Source organism: Calidris pugnax, unplaced genomic scaffold (assembly GCF_001431845.1).
Source record: "Calidris pugnax isolate Ruff unplaced genomic scaffold, ASM143184v1 scaffold28, whole genome shotgun sequence".
Lineage (NCBI taxonomy): Eukaryota > Metazoa > Chordata > Aves > Charadriiformes > Scolopacidae > Calidris > Calidris pugnax.
In genome coordinates this window covers 5342899-5357491 of record NW_015090842.1, presented here as the reverse complement: position 1 = coordinate 5357491, position 14593 = coordinate 5342899, and positions in this window count along the sequence as shown.

Below are 14593 nucleotides of genomic sequence, written 5' to 3'. Positions count from 1 at the left end.
GAGGAAACAGAGATTTGAATAATGATTCCATATGGGTTTGTAATGTGGAAGAAAGTTTAATTCTGAATAGATAAATGTTAGTACTTCTATACTTTCTGTGGAAGAATATGTTGGACTTAAGAATTCTTTATAAAAAAAATCACTTTTCATATTGGAAATTCAGCTCATAAGTCATGTAATGCTTTTGAAAACTCCACATTGCATGCCAGCCTTTCAGTCTTTTGCCCATATAATTCCTGTTGGTTTAAGAATTCCAGTCAGTGCTCGGATGATATGAAACCCAGACAAATAGAACAAATTAGTAGTACAAGCAGTTTTTCGCATGTATGTATGCATATATAAATAATACTTAAGATTTATGCCTGATAGTGCTTTTTATCTTCAGCTATGGTATATGGAGAAAGTGGGTAGTGTAACCAGACCCTGGTTATTTAGCTAAATTTCCTTTTTGCCTATTTATAGAAGTGACAAAAAGCAGTGCTTCTGTTCATCTACAGATGGATGCAGTAACAAGGGTTTCTCAAGGACTCCAGAGGCCTTGAACTTCTCCTACTTGAAGAACAATAACATCAGTTTTTCTTTCTGAAAGATTTTAAGATCTAAAGGGAGCTGTCACTGATTGCAATACATTGAGTTTGGGCCCAGGTCAGACCCTGATAATTGCTAAGAGTTAGCCACTCAGGGAAGCCTGACAGAACTTTGTTTCTGAAAATGAAATCAGGAAGGAAACCTGTGTACGCCTTAAAAGTGGTGGCTTCATCCAGTGCCAATCAGAGTAGGCCCAGGCAATTAGGGATTCCCACTTGGTTTCTTGAGACTGCGCTGATTTACCCCCTTTTTGGTCTGACCCTTTGCTCCTGACAGGCTTGCAAAGAGCAAACTCTATTTGCAAGTCTAATAATGTGGCTGAAACTGGTAATTACTATACATACTTCTGGAAGATCTATAATATAATTAGCAGCTGCTGTGAGTTGCAAGATGACAATAAGAGAAGATTTATGTGCTTCTTTTTAACTTAAGCATGGTTTACTTCGATAAATACAATTCTGAGATAAGAATAAATGCATATTGCATTGGCCAATCTCCCCTGTGACACCGAGATATGTATTACCTCTTTGCTCCAATTATCCAAAATGATGTTGCTTTCCCTTTTTTCTCTGCTTTGATTGCCTTTTTAAGTGCTCTCTACCGCCCTTGCCAAAGGGTTGCAATTATCCCTACAGGTTAAACCTCTTGATTTTGGGTGGAGAAGTTGTGTAAACGTGTTGCCAGTGTGGCGGCTTGGTGAATCAAACTTTCTGCCCTTACATAAGTTCCTCATTACAAGTCCCACGTGAGAGTCTGAGGAAGCCTTGGTTGTTTGGGTAAGAAAATGACTGAAGCCGGTGAACAAGAGAGCTCTTAATGTCTTGCTCTGCCTGGTCCTTCACTGTCACTGGGCTGCCAAAGCTTCTTGCTGGTCCACCCCTTTGCATCTCTGATGTTCTAGCCCAAAGAAGGTGTCCACCATATGTAAGTGGCAGCCTTTGCACAATCATTTACCATCTCGCTAGACTTCATTAAGCAGAAACTGGCCTGATGTACTAATGAATGGACTGTGATCAGGAAGAGACTGATGAGGAGACTCAAGGCAGGAGTCTGGCTGGCACCAGCTCCAGCTCTCTTATGATCTCTCAACAGCCCAGAACATTCTCAGTTTTTAAAGGCCAGCTCCAGCACAGGTGAGTGCACCTTCTGACCAACAAAAAGGTCTGCAAGAAGTACTTTGCCAAAACGTCATCCATTTCAGGCATGGTTTCTCCAGCAGGACCAATGACCTAGGACTTGATGATCTTCAAGGTCTCTTCCAAGCATAACGATTCTATGGTTCTATTCTGTGATCTAAGTTCTTCTGCTGAGGTTTAGGATTGCAGAGCTCGTTATGAGGATGCAAACCCTGAGGGTCTTCCTTGCTTTCCTAATATGCCTAATATGGTGTGGACAGATTTATTCTATTGCCTTTCAAGCCCTCTGTGCTTAGAAAGGATTAAGATTTGCATCTTCCACTGCCCCTTCAATGGAGTGAACATCAAAACAGCAATGCAGCTGAAAGTACAACTGAAGCTCATAAAAGCCCGTTCTCTTGAAGCACCCTGAGCTCACTGCACGAGGGATACTTCTGTAACCTGCCAGCCTGCAGCTGGGTTGTGCTGCTGGTGTGCAGTTCGCTGATTAGAAACAATACTAGATGCACTCATGATAAACTCTTTGTTGGACCTCTAATCTCTGCATGGCTGTGCTCATTTGGAATGTGAGAGCAGACTACGTGCGATGCAGCGCTGTGAGTCTCAGTTAGGTAATACCTGAAACACCAAAGGAAAGATCACAATAATAATAATAATGATGATGATGATGATGATAAAAATAAAATGATGTAATTGGAAAATCTGTCTTGTTACCTTTGCTTAGTCTGAGTAATTTAGAGAAAAACTTCCAGTTCCCAAATGTTGGATTGGGAAAGAAACTCCCAGATAGCAAAACTAGAGGCATAGTTTTAATTTATTTAATGATGGAGTTGTTTTGGGGGGGAAAAAGAGGAGACGCTAAAGATTTAAAACATTAAAGTTGCCTGAAGCGGAGAGTGAGTGAAACAGTGATAATGTGGAACTCTGAGTTTGACTCTTCGGAGGTGAAAGGGGGAGTAAACGCTTGCTCTTTCAGCCTTTTATGAAAGCATCCCTTGTTTCTTCACAAATGTTTCCCAAATTCTGTGATTTTAATCCCAATTCAGAAAGAATTTAACTGTTTTTTTGAAAGGGATTAGATTTAATGAAAGACTTTCTGGTGATTTTGATAGGATTTTGAAAAAAAAAAAACCCCAAACCCACTATATTTTCTGGTTCGCTCTTGTAGTAGTAACACTGCTCCCTCTAAAAAATGCAGGATGATCTGGGACCTCATCCAACTCATGCTGAAATCTTTCCACTCCAATAGAATCCTTGGTAAAAGAAATTAGAGGTGATTACTCCGTAAATATAACACATTGTCTGTTATGGGTCTTTCAATTATGCTTGCATTTGTTCCAAAGCTTGGTACAGGATGCCTAGGAGAACTGCACGGTATTACAGGCCTTTGTTTGAATTCTGTCCTTTTTATTTTGCAGATTTATTTTTTTTTTTAATATAAAAAAAGGAGCAAGAAATTTATGAAAATGCAGGCCATGTCAACATAGTTCAATTTCTCAACTTGTCATCTTGTCTCACTTCTAACTGGAAGAGCCCGAAGAAGGCCCTATGGCCAACTTGTCAGCTCTAATCTCCCCTTCTACTCTTAGCGGATATTTTATTAACACTTTTTGAGACTGTTTTTTATTTATTTTGTAGACTACATGCTGAGGCAGCAGCCAGTTTGTTTCTCTTCATCTTTCTCTCTTCTTGCTCTCTGCTGCCTGAGAAAGAGGTTGGCTCTTCCGCCATCAGAGTCCACAAATCACGGCAAAAGGGATTGTTGCAGTTTTCATAAATGTGGTGTTACTTGAAAATTATAGACTGCAACTGCTTATTGCAGTTCTGGGCGATGGCGGTAAATTGGGCCCTGTATCTTTCTGGTGACAGTCATTCCCGCAACAGGCCTTTTAGGAAATTGGAAGGGAAATTAAACAAGAGCAAGGGGTAGCTTTCCTTTTATCTTTGACGTGCCTTCCTGAAATCCTTATCTATCATATTCAGGCAGAGATGTTACTGAATTGGTGGTGGATTTAGATGTTGTCTGTTTCTGAGACTACAGGCTGCGGATCCTGCATGCTCTTTGAGGAGCATCTGTTGACAGGGTCTAGATACACCTGAAATTTTATGAATGGTGGACCAGGGTGACGTGGCACCAATGGAATGTGTTATTTCTCCATATTCACTTCTTACTCATTTATAAATCAACTTTCTCAAGCCTGTTTAAAAGGATTGAGCTGAACATGCTGTGGCCATAGGTAGGGAATGGCTCATGGACAAGATTGAGTGGTCAGCAAAAGAAGGCTGCATGATGACTTCATTTCTCTTGCACAGGAGATAAAGATAAATGAACTGAAGGCTCTGGTGTCCTCTTGGTTGGCTATCTGGCCCATGGATCCAGGCACATGGGAGTATAAATGAACTGAAGGCTCTGGTGTCCTCTTTGGCTATCTGGCCCATGGATCCAGGCACGCAGAAGAAAACAAGTCTACCTGCTTGGTTGCCCTCTCCTTGCAGGATGGACATGGAGGCAGGGAGAATGGTGATTCTCCTGCTTGTCTGCTCATCTCCTTCACTGGCCTAATGGCCTGAAGCAGTGCACAGGATGGTGGTGCATCCTCACATCCCACCTTCCCATCCCGTACGAGTAAGAGAACGGCAAATGTAAGGTGCATTTCTGAGAATCAGTGCCTCCTTGAGGTGATGCATCTTACTCACCGCCTTATGTGTTGGGATGTGCCCAGTCCTAATCCAGCCCTGCGGTCCTGGCCTTCCTTCAAGTTTGGTTTGATGGGAAGGGCTCCTCACCTAACCTTACCTTTCTCTCCACCACAGAACTTGCCTGAAATGAACTCTTGTGTTGACACTCACGTGGGCAAAAAATCTTCTGTCTGGAAAGGCCTTTTTATATCTGTTCTTCAGGAGAAGAACACATGTTAATTCTGGCTATGGCAGATCCTCGAGGCCCACACCTCTGACACGCCCAATATAAAGAGAGTTTAAACAAGCACTTACCCGTAAGGGTGGGAGGGATGCTCAGTTTTATCACCTTACCACACCCCAGATGCAGTCCTGGTTTCCTCCAGGCCCTGTCAGAGCAACCGGGTTCTTTTCTTGTGTGTGGCCGAGTGGCCTCCGTGTGCTGTGGTTTGTGGCCCTCGGCAGAACCCTGCTCCATGATGCTCTACTGCAAGAAGACCATCGGGTACAAAAGCACCTTCTTGCAGAGGTTGGAGAGAACCAGCCAGTGCTACGAATATATCAAATGATGGATTTAACATCTCAAACCAAAGCAGAAAGCTGACCTGGAAACACCTGTGTCTCCCCGGTGGCTGGTGGTTGGTGCCAGTGGGACAATGCCTTCCCAAAACCGCAGCATGACGAAGCCTCAGACACGCCTGGTGAGAACTGGCACCGATCCCTGGTTGCACTCACTGCTCTGCCAGGGCAAAGCCTTTCTCACTCACCCTGCCATCTTTAAAGGGGCACGAGCAAATTAAAAGGCGCAGTTAAAAGCAGTGATTTCCTTATCTTTCCTATTACTTTTAATTATTCTGAGTGATAGATCCTAAGAAACCAGATTTGCTTTTGATCTTCAGTACCACATGCTTACTTTTCACTAAGCCCAAACAAGGAGAACCTATAACTCAGTTTCAGATTTGTCTGTCCCCTGTTTGTTTTCACGTAGGAGCACAGAGCTGCAATGTTCAGCCTGTAGATGATGCCAAGGAAAATTGAAGTCCAAACCGAGAAGCTGCTTTCACTGGAATTTAGAAAAACAAATACAGAAAGCTTTCTGTTGCTCATTTTATTTCATTTTTAATAAATCTAAATTTTAGGTCAACTCAACCTGACAGTGTTTATCTAAATATAAATGCAACAGTTATGGGAATGAGAGCTGAACCTTAAATCAGAGGAGGAGGAGACTTTGATTAGTATTTGGCTAGGAAGAGGGAAAGTGTCTAAAGCAAGAGGATTTGAAGGCCTTGCCATGTTTCCACTGAAGTGGGTATAAATTTTATCAGTGCCTTTGAAGGGAGTATAATCAGACTTTAAATTAGTGATTCTGCATTACTTTATAACTCTTGCTCAAATCTAGTGGTTTTAGCTAACTTCTGGTTTTAGCTGGAGAGCTAACTGGAGGGGTTATTTGGAGTTGCCTTAAACCTATACGCTGCTAAATGATTTACTGGATATCTAGATACCTATAATCCTGGAATTAGACCTACTGGGATATAAATCCCCGAAGCTCACAAGCAGTTAAATAAGGACTAAAAGGAAAAAGAAAAACCCATCTAATCCTTTCCATGCTAAGGTATATAATAGCACAAAATTGGAAAAATCCATCTTCTACACCGAATAAAGAGTGATTACAAATGAAGGCAAGGACATTATCCAAAAATATTAGGAGCTGGAGAAGTGCTATGATCAAATAGAGCAACAAACAATTCTTGAAAGAAAGGGAAACTGCATAAATATTCATGCGTGCATTTTAAAGGGGCTGCGCTGACAGTAAGTAGAGCTCCTTTTGTACACACTTTTATCAAAATTCTTGGCGAACCTAATTCCGTACCTTTATTGTAAAGTTTTCCTTTTTCCCTGCTGGGAGAGCATAGGCAGAGCTCTCATGAGGAGAGCAAAACCATGGGCTGGATTTGCTAAGTCCTGTGAAACTTCTTCTGCCTTTTTGTGAGCCAGCGGGGACTGAATTGCTGGAGATGGAAACCGAACAGTCCACCTCCCAAAGCGGCTGTAGGCAGGAGAAAACCACCCGAGGACTTCAGTGACCCAGGAACCAAACCCTGTTAGTGTCACTCTGTGTTTTCTGCTCCAGGTGGGCTGATAACACAGTTCTTCTTTCAGACAGCCCAGCTCAGGAGTGAGAGCTGCGGTCCTGGGTGCATCGTGCAAGAGGAACTGAGCACCTGCGCTTGGCGGGGGCAACCACAGCTGCCTGTGGGGAATGGGGCCACAAAAACTGATCTGGAAGGACCTCAGCAGGACTCAGCACTGACTCAAAGCACAGCATGGTGCTGAAAAAAGGAGGAAAGAAAATTTAAGCTCGTGTGATGGTCCTTTGTGCAGCTGTTGCTGAAAGGGGGCAAACGATGAGCATTTGATAGAGTGTGTGCGGCCCCGAGCGCGGCAGGAGGGCTCAGAACAAGGGTATTGTGTTCACTGCAGTGATCCTGGGGGAAAGGAAGTAATATACTTCCATCCTAATTCCTGAAGTGTTCCTGGAAGAGCCAACTGATGAACTGACTGTGGTACTTCCAGTACCTCCTCTGGTCATTCTGAAATTGATTTCACAAATATTTCATGCGTGTCAGGTGGGCCGACGAGGAGGAGAAGAAATCTAAGAACAATTGATTCTGCCCTTGCTCTGCTATATATCCTTAGCACCTTAATATTGCAGAAGTCAGGCTACGTCCTGCGCTCCTGATGCTAAGCAATTAGCAGCAATTCCCTCAATGAGGCGACTCGCATGTGAATAATGGCAAATCCTGCAGGATCTGGCCCTGCGCCGCTACTGTATAAACCAGATTTTGTACAAATAGTCACATTCACGTGCAACCAGTGGATGTGTTACTTTGATCATTTAACAAAACGAGCAGAGGCAGGTAATTAATTGTGGCTAGTTAGTATTTGCCCAGTATTCACAAGTAGGAGCGGATCATGGTTATTCTGCCTCTGGGGCTACCTTTGCATAATTTCCTTTGTTGGGTAACATAATGTGCATTCCAGACGCCAGGAAAAGAGTCATCTAATCCCTTTATGGTGGAACCTGTGTGTTTACTAATAGCCACGGACAGTTTGTGTGAATCTATTTGTGGCCAGTTCCTGCCCGCTGACCCGGGTCAGGCGTCCCTGCAGGAGGAGGAGTGGGCACCTGCCCCTTTCGGGAGGCAGCAATAAGCCTTGGCCAAAGGCAATATGCTAAAATCACGCTCTTCCCAAAACTGCTCCAAATCTCAAGGCAATTTCGTGTGTTTTTGCCCTTCAACAGATGATTTATGTTAGGGAGTTGTGGAGTCAGCATTTCCCTTGATAAATTTTCTTCTCCAACAGGCGTTATTGAAATGGAGAAGTTGCTGGGTTTCACAGACCAGTTTCTCCCATCCTGGGCTGCGAGGTGCGTGTCCTCCTACGCTGGCGCCTTCGCGTTATTCACCAGACACTGGCTACTCTGAGGACAGGCAGCAAAGCCACCACTGGCTCCAGCCCTTCTGAAACTTGCTGATAGGTCAAAAGAGCTTCCTCAGAGGTTTTTTTTTTTTCCTCTTGGAAATGCACATTTTAAGTTCTCCTCCAACAAATACCAACAAGAGCAAAAGCAGATAAATGTTAAGCTTCCTTTGCATTCCACAAGAGGTCCCAGCTGGTCTTTCTCTTCCAGCGGCAACCCTGGGGCAGAAGGCATTGCTTTTTGTTTCCTCTCACAGTATGCAAAACAAAACCTTAGTAAGGATTGACATAGCTCTTCTTCTCCATGTGTAGGTTAAGGGGCTGTCCCTAAAAATCTCACTGGATTCAGGGTGGCCTAAGACTTTCTAAGCACCTTGGCTGAAATTCTATTCACAGTTTTATCACATGGCTTTGCACATGGATGAATTTCAGCCATAGTTTCTGTTTTACCTATATTACTCGTTTTTAAGGCCAGCAGGAACCATTATAATCATTTTGGCTGACTCCCATAAGCCAGAGGATTTTACTTAGTGATTCCTGCATCGAGCTTGTGGTAGAGGTAGAACATATAGTTTAGAAATACATTCAACCTTGATTTAAATACTCCAGTGACAGGGAGTTTGCCCCGGGTAGTTTACTGCCCATCGTGGCTTGTTCTCGCAGATCAATTATCTGACTTAGAGAATTTAGGCTGTATAAGGAGAGGAAGCAAAATATAATGGTGTCTCCCTCCACAAATCCCATATTACCTCAGATGAGACTAAGAATTGCGTATATTGACATTTATTTTTTACAAGTCAGTGCACATGTATTTTCAGAACCTAAAGAAATAGCACATTAAAACAAGACAGCCTAAGAGCTGGAGCTTTTTTGTTAAAGTATTTGCAGTGAAGTTCCTATATATTACACAAAACCATAATATTTCTAGCCGTTGAAGTGATTCTGAAAAAAATTGATACTGTTTAGCAAGCCGACGTAGAACTAAAAGTTGACAATTTGCTTTAAAAGGAAAAAAAAATAGTGTATGGTGTGTGTGGAAAGAGTGTCTTCATCTCTGGTGGTTGTGTTGAAGTCAGCCTCTGCCTAATGAGACCTGTCGCCTTGTTGGCCAGTCAAACCCTGGTGAGCTTGTCCATCTGAAAGTTTGTGGAGATCGTTGCGCTCGTTTCTGTGTTGATAAATGGTGTCCCAATATTCAGATTTCGTGCCTCGCCTTGTGGTTGGTTGTTTGTTGTGGGAACACATGGCAGGAGCTGTAGAGGGATGCTCTCAACCTTTGCCGACCCCTTTGGCTATAGTGTTTTGGGCAACATCGTCTTTTGTCTTCTTGGTTGTCTTGGACCTCCTTGGCAGGGTTTCCTTTGGTCACAGGGCTTGCTGAAGGGCTCCTTGGGTGGCATGCTGGCTCGGAGCCACGAGAGCTTACCATCTTTCAAGTGTACGAGCAGGGGACAGGGTACCAAAACATTATGTAACATTGGACAAGTCCAGGTTAAGGTCCTGTGATAGTAAAATAAAGGTTGCCCGTAGCAGCAATCATTCCACTTAGTTGTTTTCCTTTTTTTTTTTTACTACTCTGTAAACATCTTATCAAAGTTCAGAAGGGAAGCCTGTGCCTCACAAGTGTGGTGAAGAAAACCTTATCAGCTGGAGCCTAAGTTAATATTTGCCCATTTATTTAAGACTTTGTTTGTGGATGAGAAGAATAATTGCGTCAATAGCAATTGATTAGCCATTAATATCTGTAACAGCTGTTAAGCCACTGTGAACTTGTGAATGGGATAACTGGTATGAAACTGGCTGGGTGTTGTTTGACTTCAGCAAACCTTTAGGAACCCTCACCAGGAGGTGGTCCAGGAGCACAAGAGTGTTCTTCTGCCAAGTGCTGCTCCTGCATCTGTATGACATGCAGAGCCCTTAAAATGGAAACCAAGTAGTAAGTGGTTTCCTAAATTTCCCCTGTATCTAATAATAGAAAATTTGTAATTACAGGAAATGTTCTGAAAAAAATTAGCATGCCCCATTTTTGACTGGATCAATTATAATGATTTCTTTGGTAATTTTAGGCCTCTCCACTGCTTTTTTTAGTCCAGTTTTTACTAAATGAAAATGTCTTTCTTTCTGAGAAATGGAACGTCTTTGGACTATCCATACTTGAACTGAATTCAAGTGTCTTGGTGTTTCATTGGCAAGAAATAAAAGAAAAAAAATTACATCCTTTGCAGGTTTATCCATCACCTAAGCATCAAATATTTCAATATTTAGCTGATATTGGGACTGTAATGTTTCTGTGTCTTTAATAAGGAGCATTTTTCAAGTTATGTAGGGTACTTGCCTTTAAAATGTTATTTCTATGTACTAATACAGTTGTTCTCTATGCTTATATGAGAAACTATCTGAATGATTGCATGATATTAACTAATTTTTAATGATATGTAAATGTCAATATAGTAGATATGTACACAAAGAAGTCTCTAGGACAGAAAAGCATATTAACCAGTGCTGACTGGTAAAGGTGGGGAAAATAGTCTTCATGTGGAAATAAGAAATCCTGCATTTAATTTCAGGATTGATGTATGTCTTAGATTATGTAGGAACAAGACTTCACTGCCTCTGAAAAGTTCACTGCTGGCAGTAGACAGCCTTCTCCTCCAGTTCCACAAGAAAAGCCCCACTTGAGGCACTGGGAGGGTGACTCTACCCGGCGTGTGCTGGTCTGTGAGACACACAGTGCAGCTCTTCTGCAGGTGTGATTCTCTCTGACCCCTTCAAATGACAATAAGTGAGAACTTTCTCAAGGCTCCAATTATTTCCATCTGGTAAAGGAAGGATGCACTTGACACAGGTGTCTACTGGCCTTTTCAACTCTAGATGGCCAACCTCCAACTGGCTCAGTGGTGGGACTGTTCACACAGGAAGGGGAAACATCCCTGCCTGCACGCTTCCTTTCACAGCTAATCCTCATGCCACGGAGAACCTGCCTGAGATATTTCAACATGTTTCACATTCAATTGTTTATCTAGAGAAAAAGTTTGATGCAGATTTTCGCTGCCCATTTTATCTTAAACAGCCTGGAAGAGCTGGCTGTCATTTGCACTGAACTCCGAAATCAGTAGTCCCAGAGCAGCGTCCTCTATTTTTTAATTTTAAGCTGAAAAAAAAAGAAAAAACCAGCATGCTCTCGCTTTGCTTCTTGGTTTTTGCCCTTTCATTTATTTTTTTCCTAACAGGGACAAGCCTAAAGCACAGGTGGCTGCTGTGGTTCTTTATTTCTGCTGATAGCTATTGACCTGCCAACTGGCTATTCTCTTGGTAATAGTAAACAGGTTCCTAATGGTTAAACTTCCTTCCATTTAAATTCTGTAGTCCAAAAATAATCTAGTATTTTATTAGCCAGGGAACATATTATTAAACACATACATCATTCTTACCAGACTGTACCTCTGTAAACCTAAGTAGTTTTAAGTCGATATTTTAGGGTTTTTTTGGTTTAAAATTTAAAAAAATTTGAGATACAATGCAAACAATGAAAATTAATAAGCGAATTGTGTGATTGGTATGTAAGTAGAAGGCGTGGGAGATAGAAACTGCACAATTTTGACAGTGTGTTTGAGACTACATGAGAAAGAGTATCTATCTGATAAGCAGCAGGCTGGTTATGATAGATGCAGAAGTCAATAGTTGATTTCAAGGGGTATATTTCTCTGGATTATCTTGGTTTATATGAGTTATGACACCTAGATTTTTTATTTTTTTGCTGTTTACATTACTTCCTTAAACTGTAAAAATCCATTATACTTTCTCAACTATTAAAAGAAAGGCAAGATCTTCCTGGCATCGGCTAGATGAGCCCTTGAGTTAATTGATTATGAAAGTATCAGGGCTTTCATATGTTAATGTGATCTGGGCAAGACCCCTTCTGGTGTAGCCAAACCATATGGAATTTATATCTCAGTCGGTATGCGGGGAAACGCCGTTATTTACTCGGGGATATGGTGATGCTCTCATTGACTTTCTGAATCTTTGTGAATGAGTGTTAGCGCTGGCGGAGCTGACAGCCTGCTATCACGGGCTCGACCGAAGTACAATCCAGCAGGCTCTGGTCAAGCTCTTGCACACGCTGCTCTGCCAAAGGACTTCAGCTTTCACCTACAACACCCTTGTTTTTCCATTACTAAGACTTTCCTAAACATACGGAGCCAAAGAGACATATTAACACACGCGTGCATGCCAGAAGGCACAGTATGTCTCTGTGACCAGGAAGCACGCTCGTTAGTGAACAATGGGCAGAGCTATCTGCCTTTGTTTTTTGATCTGCCTTAATCTTAGCCACCTTAGTTCGTATCATTTAGGTCACCTCATGCATTATTTAAGTGAACCTTAGCTGGCCAGTGTGGCCAAATTTCCTTTTCCCACAATAATGGGAAAAGACAGCTTTACTTTTCTTCTCATTTCCTCCTCTGGATGTCACACAGGTACAATCCTGTCCCATTGTGCTCTTTTAGGAAGGTCTGGGGGTTCAGGAGCGGTGGCTCCACTCATCTGGACATCCCCTTACAAGGCTAAAAATCCATGTTTTGTTTAAATCAGTAACATTTACCGTCAACATGGCTGCTGCTTCTCTTCTCTGAAAGTGCCATTCCCTTTGTTTTTCAAAATTTGTCCCTACTCTGCCTGGAGGGAGGTGTATTTTTCTACTTTCCTACCTAATTAAAAAAAAACACCAAACAAAAAATACCCCAAAACCCTCCCACAACACCCTCCCCCAACAAAAAAAAACAATCAAAATGAGATTTTCTGGATTGTTTAGTCCTTGAAACAATCTGTGGCCACAAATGGGTAGTCTCTTGTTTCTCAATGGAGAAGGCAGCTCAAGGGGAGGCAGTGAACTACATGGTATGAAGAAGAGGTGAGCTAATCTAGAAATCAGGTCTGGGTCAAAATATGGTTGTGGTGTTTGGGTTTTTTTCCTTTGGTCACTTTTAATGGAAAAATGCTGCTTATTTGAAATCTTTTTTTTTTTTTTTCTGAAAAATTATAATATGTTTGGAAATTTTCTTTGTTCTTTTTCGAAAGGTGTTTTTCAAAATCCACATTATTTTAGTCACTCCCCAATCTATATTAAATTTAAAAAATGTATTTCTGTTTTTTTAGTATAAATCCAAACATTTCAGGCCTCATGAGCCCTTCTTGTGAATAACAAAAGCCAAACCCAATGAGGAGAAGTAGAGCAGAGAGGAAACATGGACATTCTTGGTTTGGGGATGGGAGAGCAGCTCCAGAGAAGGGACTACTCCAGAGACAGTACCTCTGCTGAGTGTCCTTACAGCAGGGCTCTTCCCCTGGAGACCACCCAGGAGCTAGCACTGGTTTTCACCCCTGGGAGGGTCCCTCCCAGTCGATGTGAGAAAGGTGAAGGCAGTGTTGAGTTCTGTGGCTTCCACCTTAAAGCTCTGCATGGAATTTGGGAGCTCTGCGGGGCGCCGGCGCTGCTCGTTAGCCCTCCCTCACATCTCAGCAGCAGCCTGGCCAAACCCCTGCTCCTCCTGCCTCCGCCATGCCCCCAACACCACAGGCACAAATAATTTAGGATAAGTCTGCGCTGAAGTTTGATTTAATAAGTCCCTCTAATAAGTGGAACAAAGGAACAGAAAAGATCCCTTTGGTGGCTGAGCCAGCTTAAATGAGCAGAATGCTTTATAATTAACAATCCAGTGGTTCGCTTCACGTGCTTGGCTTTATAAAGAGCAAAGTGAAAAATACTTTTAAAGCGTTCAGAGGACTCGTTGTTTTAAGGGAGTATAGAAAGGCTGTTCTACCCGCTGACCACCACCACCACCACCCATCACAAGGCCCTGCAGCTCCAGGTCACTCGCACAAAATGGTTGCCAATATTTTTCTCCGCAAACTCTCTATCGATTGCATAAGTAGAGTACAGTACCCATGAGGTAGTGTTGACCTGTCACATAGTAAAGATGTGGCAAGCCCCATAATTCATTACCAGTTGGAAATAGAACATCATTGGAGAGATAAGGATAACAATGACTTTCCATCCAATGATAAATTACTAGCAGCTGCATTATTTTCCCTCACTTATATATGGCTCTCTTTATTGAATTTAGCTTGAGATAAATAAATGATCTGCCAGGAGCCTGGTTAATATTACTTCTCTGGGACCCATTTCAGGCCCAACTAGGCTTTTGCTGATAATATCTTTAAGCTTTTCAGTAGGGAGAGACATAACATTTGTTTCTGACAAGAACCCTATGTCGCCTTATCTGTTTCATTTGAGAGGCCGTCGACCTCGGCTTCTTTAGTTAAAATGAGAGCTTTACTGTAGAGGCTAAGTTCTTGAACTTGACTCTCTTCTTACAATGAGATTATATGTCCTGGTTGTAAATTTGAAGCCACACATGATATACAGTTATTCCCAGCATTTCCTGTTGATCACAGGGTGGTATTGATTGCCCCCGCTTTTTGAATCTTTCTCCTATTGGTTTGAAAAGGAATTCCATCTTTTTTATATTATTATTTTTTACCCCGCGATAAGCTGCGAGCTTGTCAATGCCCATTTATATTTAACTTCGTGCATTTATTCCATTTGAAAATGATGGTGTTTTTTCACAACCTCTCGCTCCTCCTTCCACCTTGGCAAAGGCAGCTTCACAAACTCATACCCACTTGCTTATAAAAGAAAAAGGCCA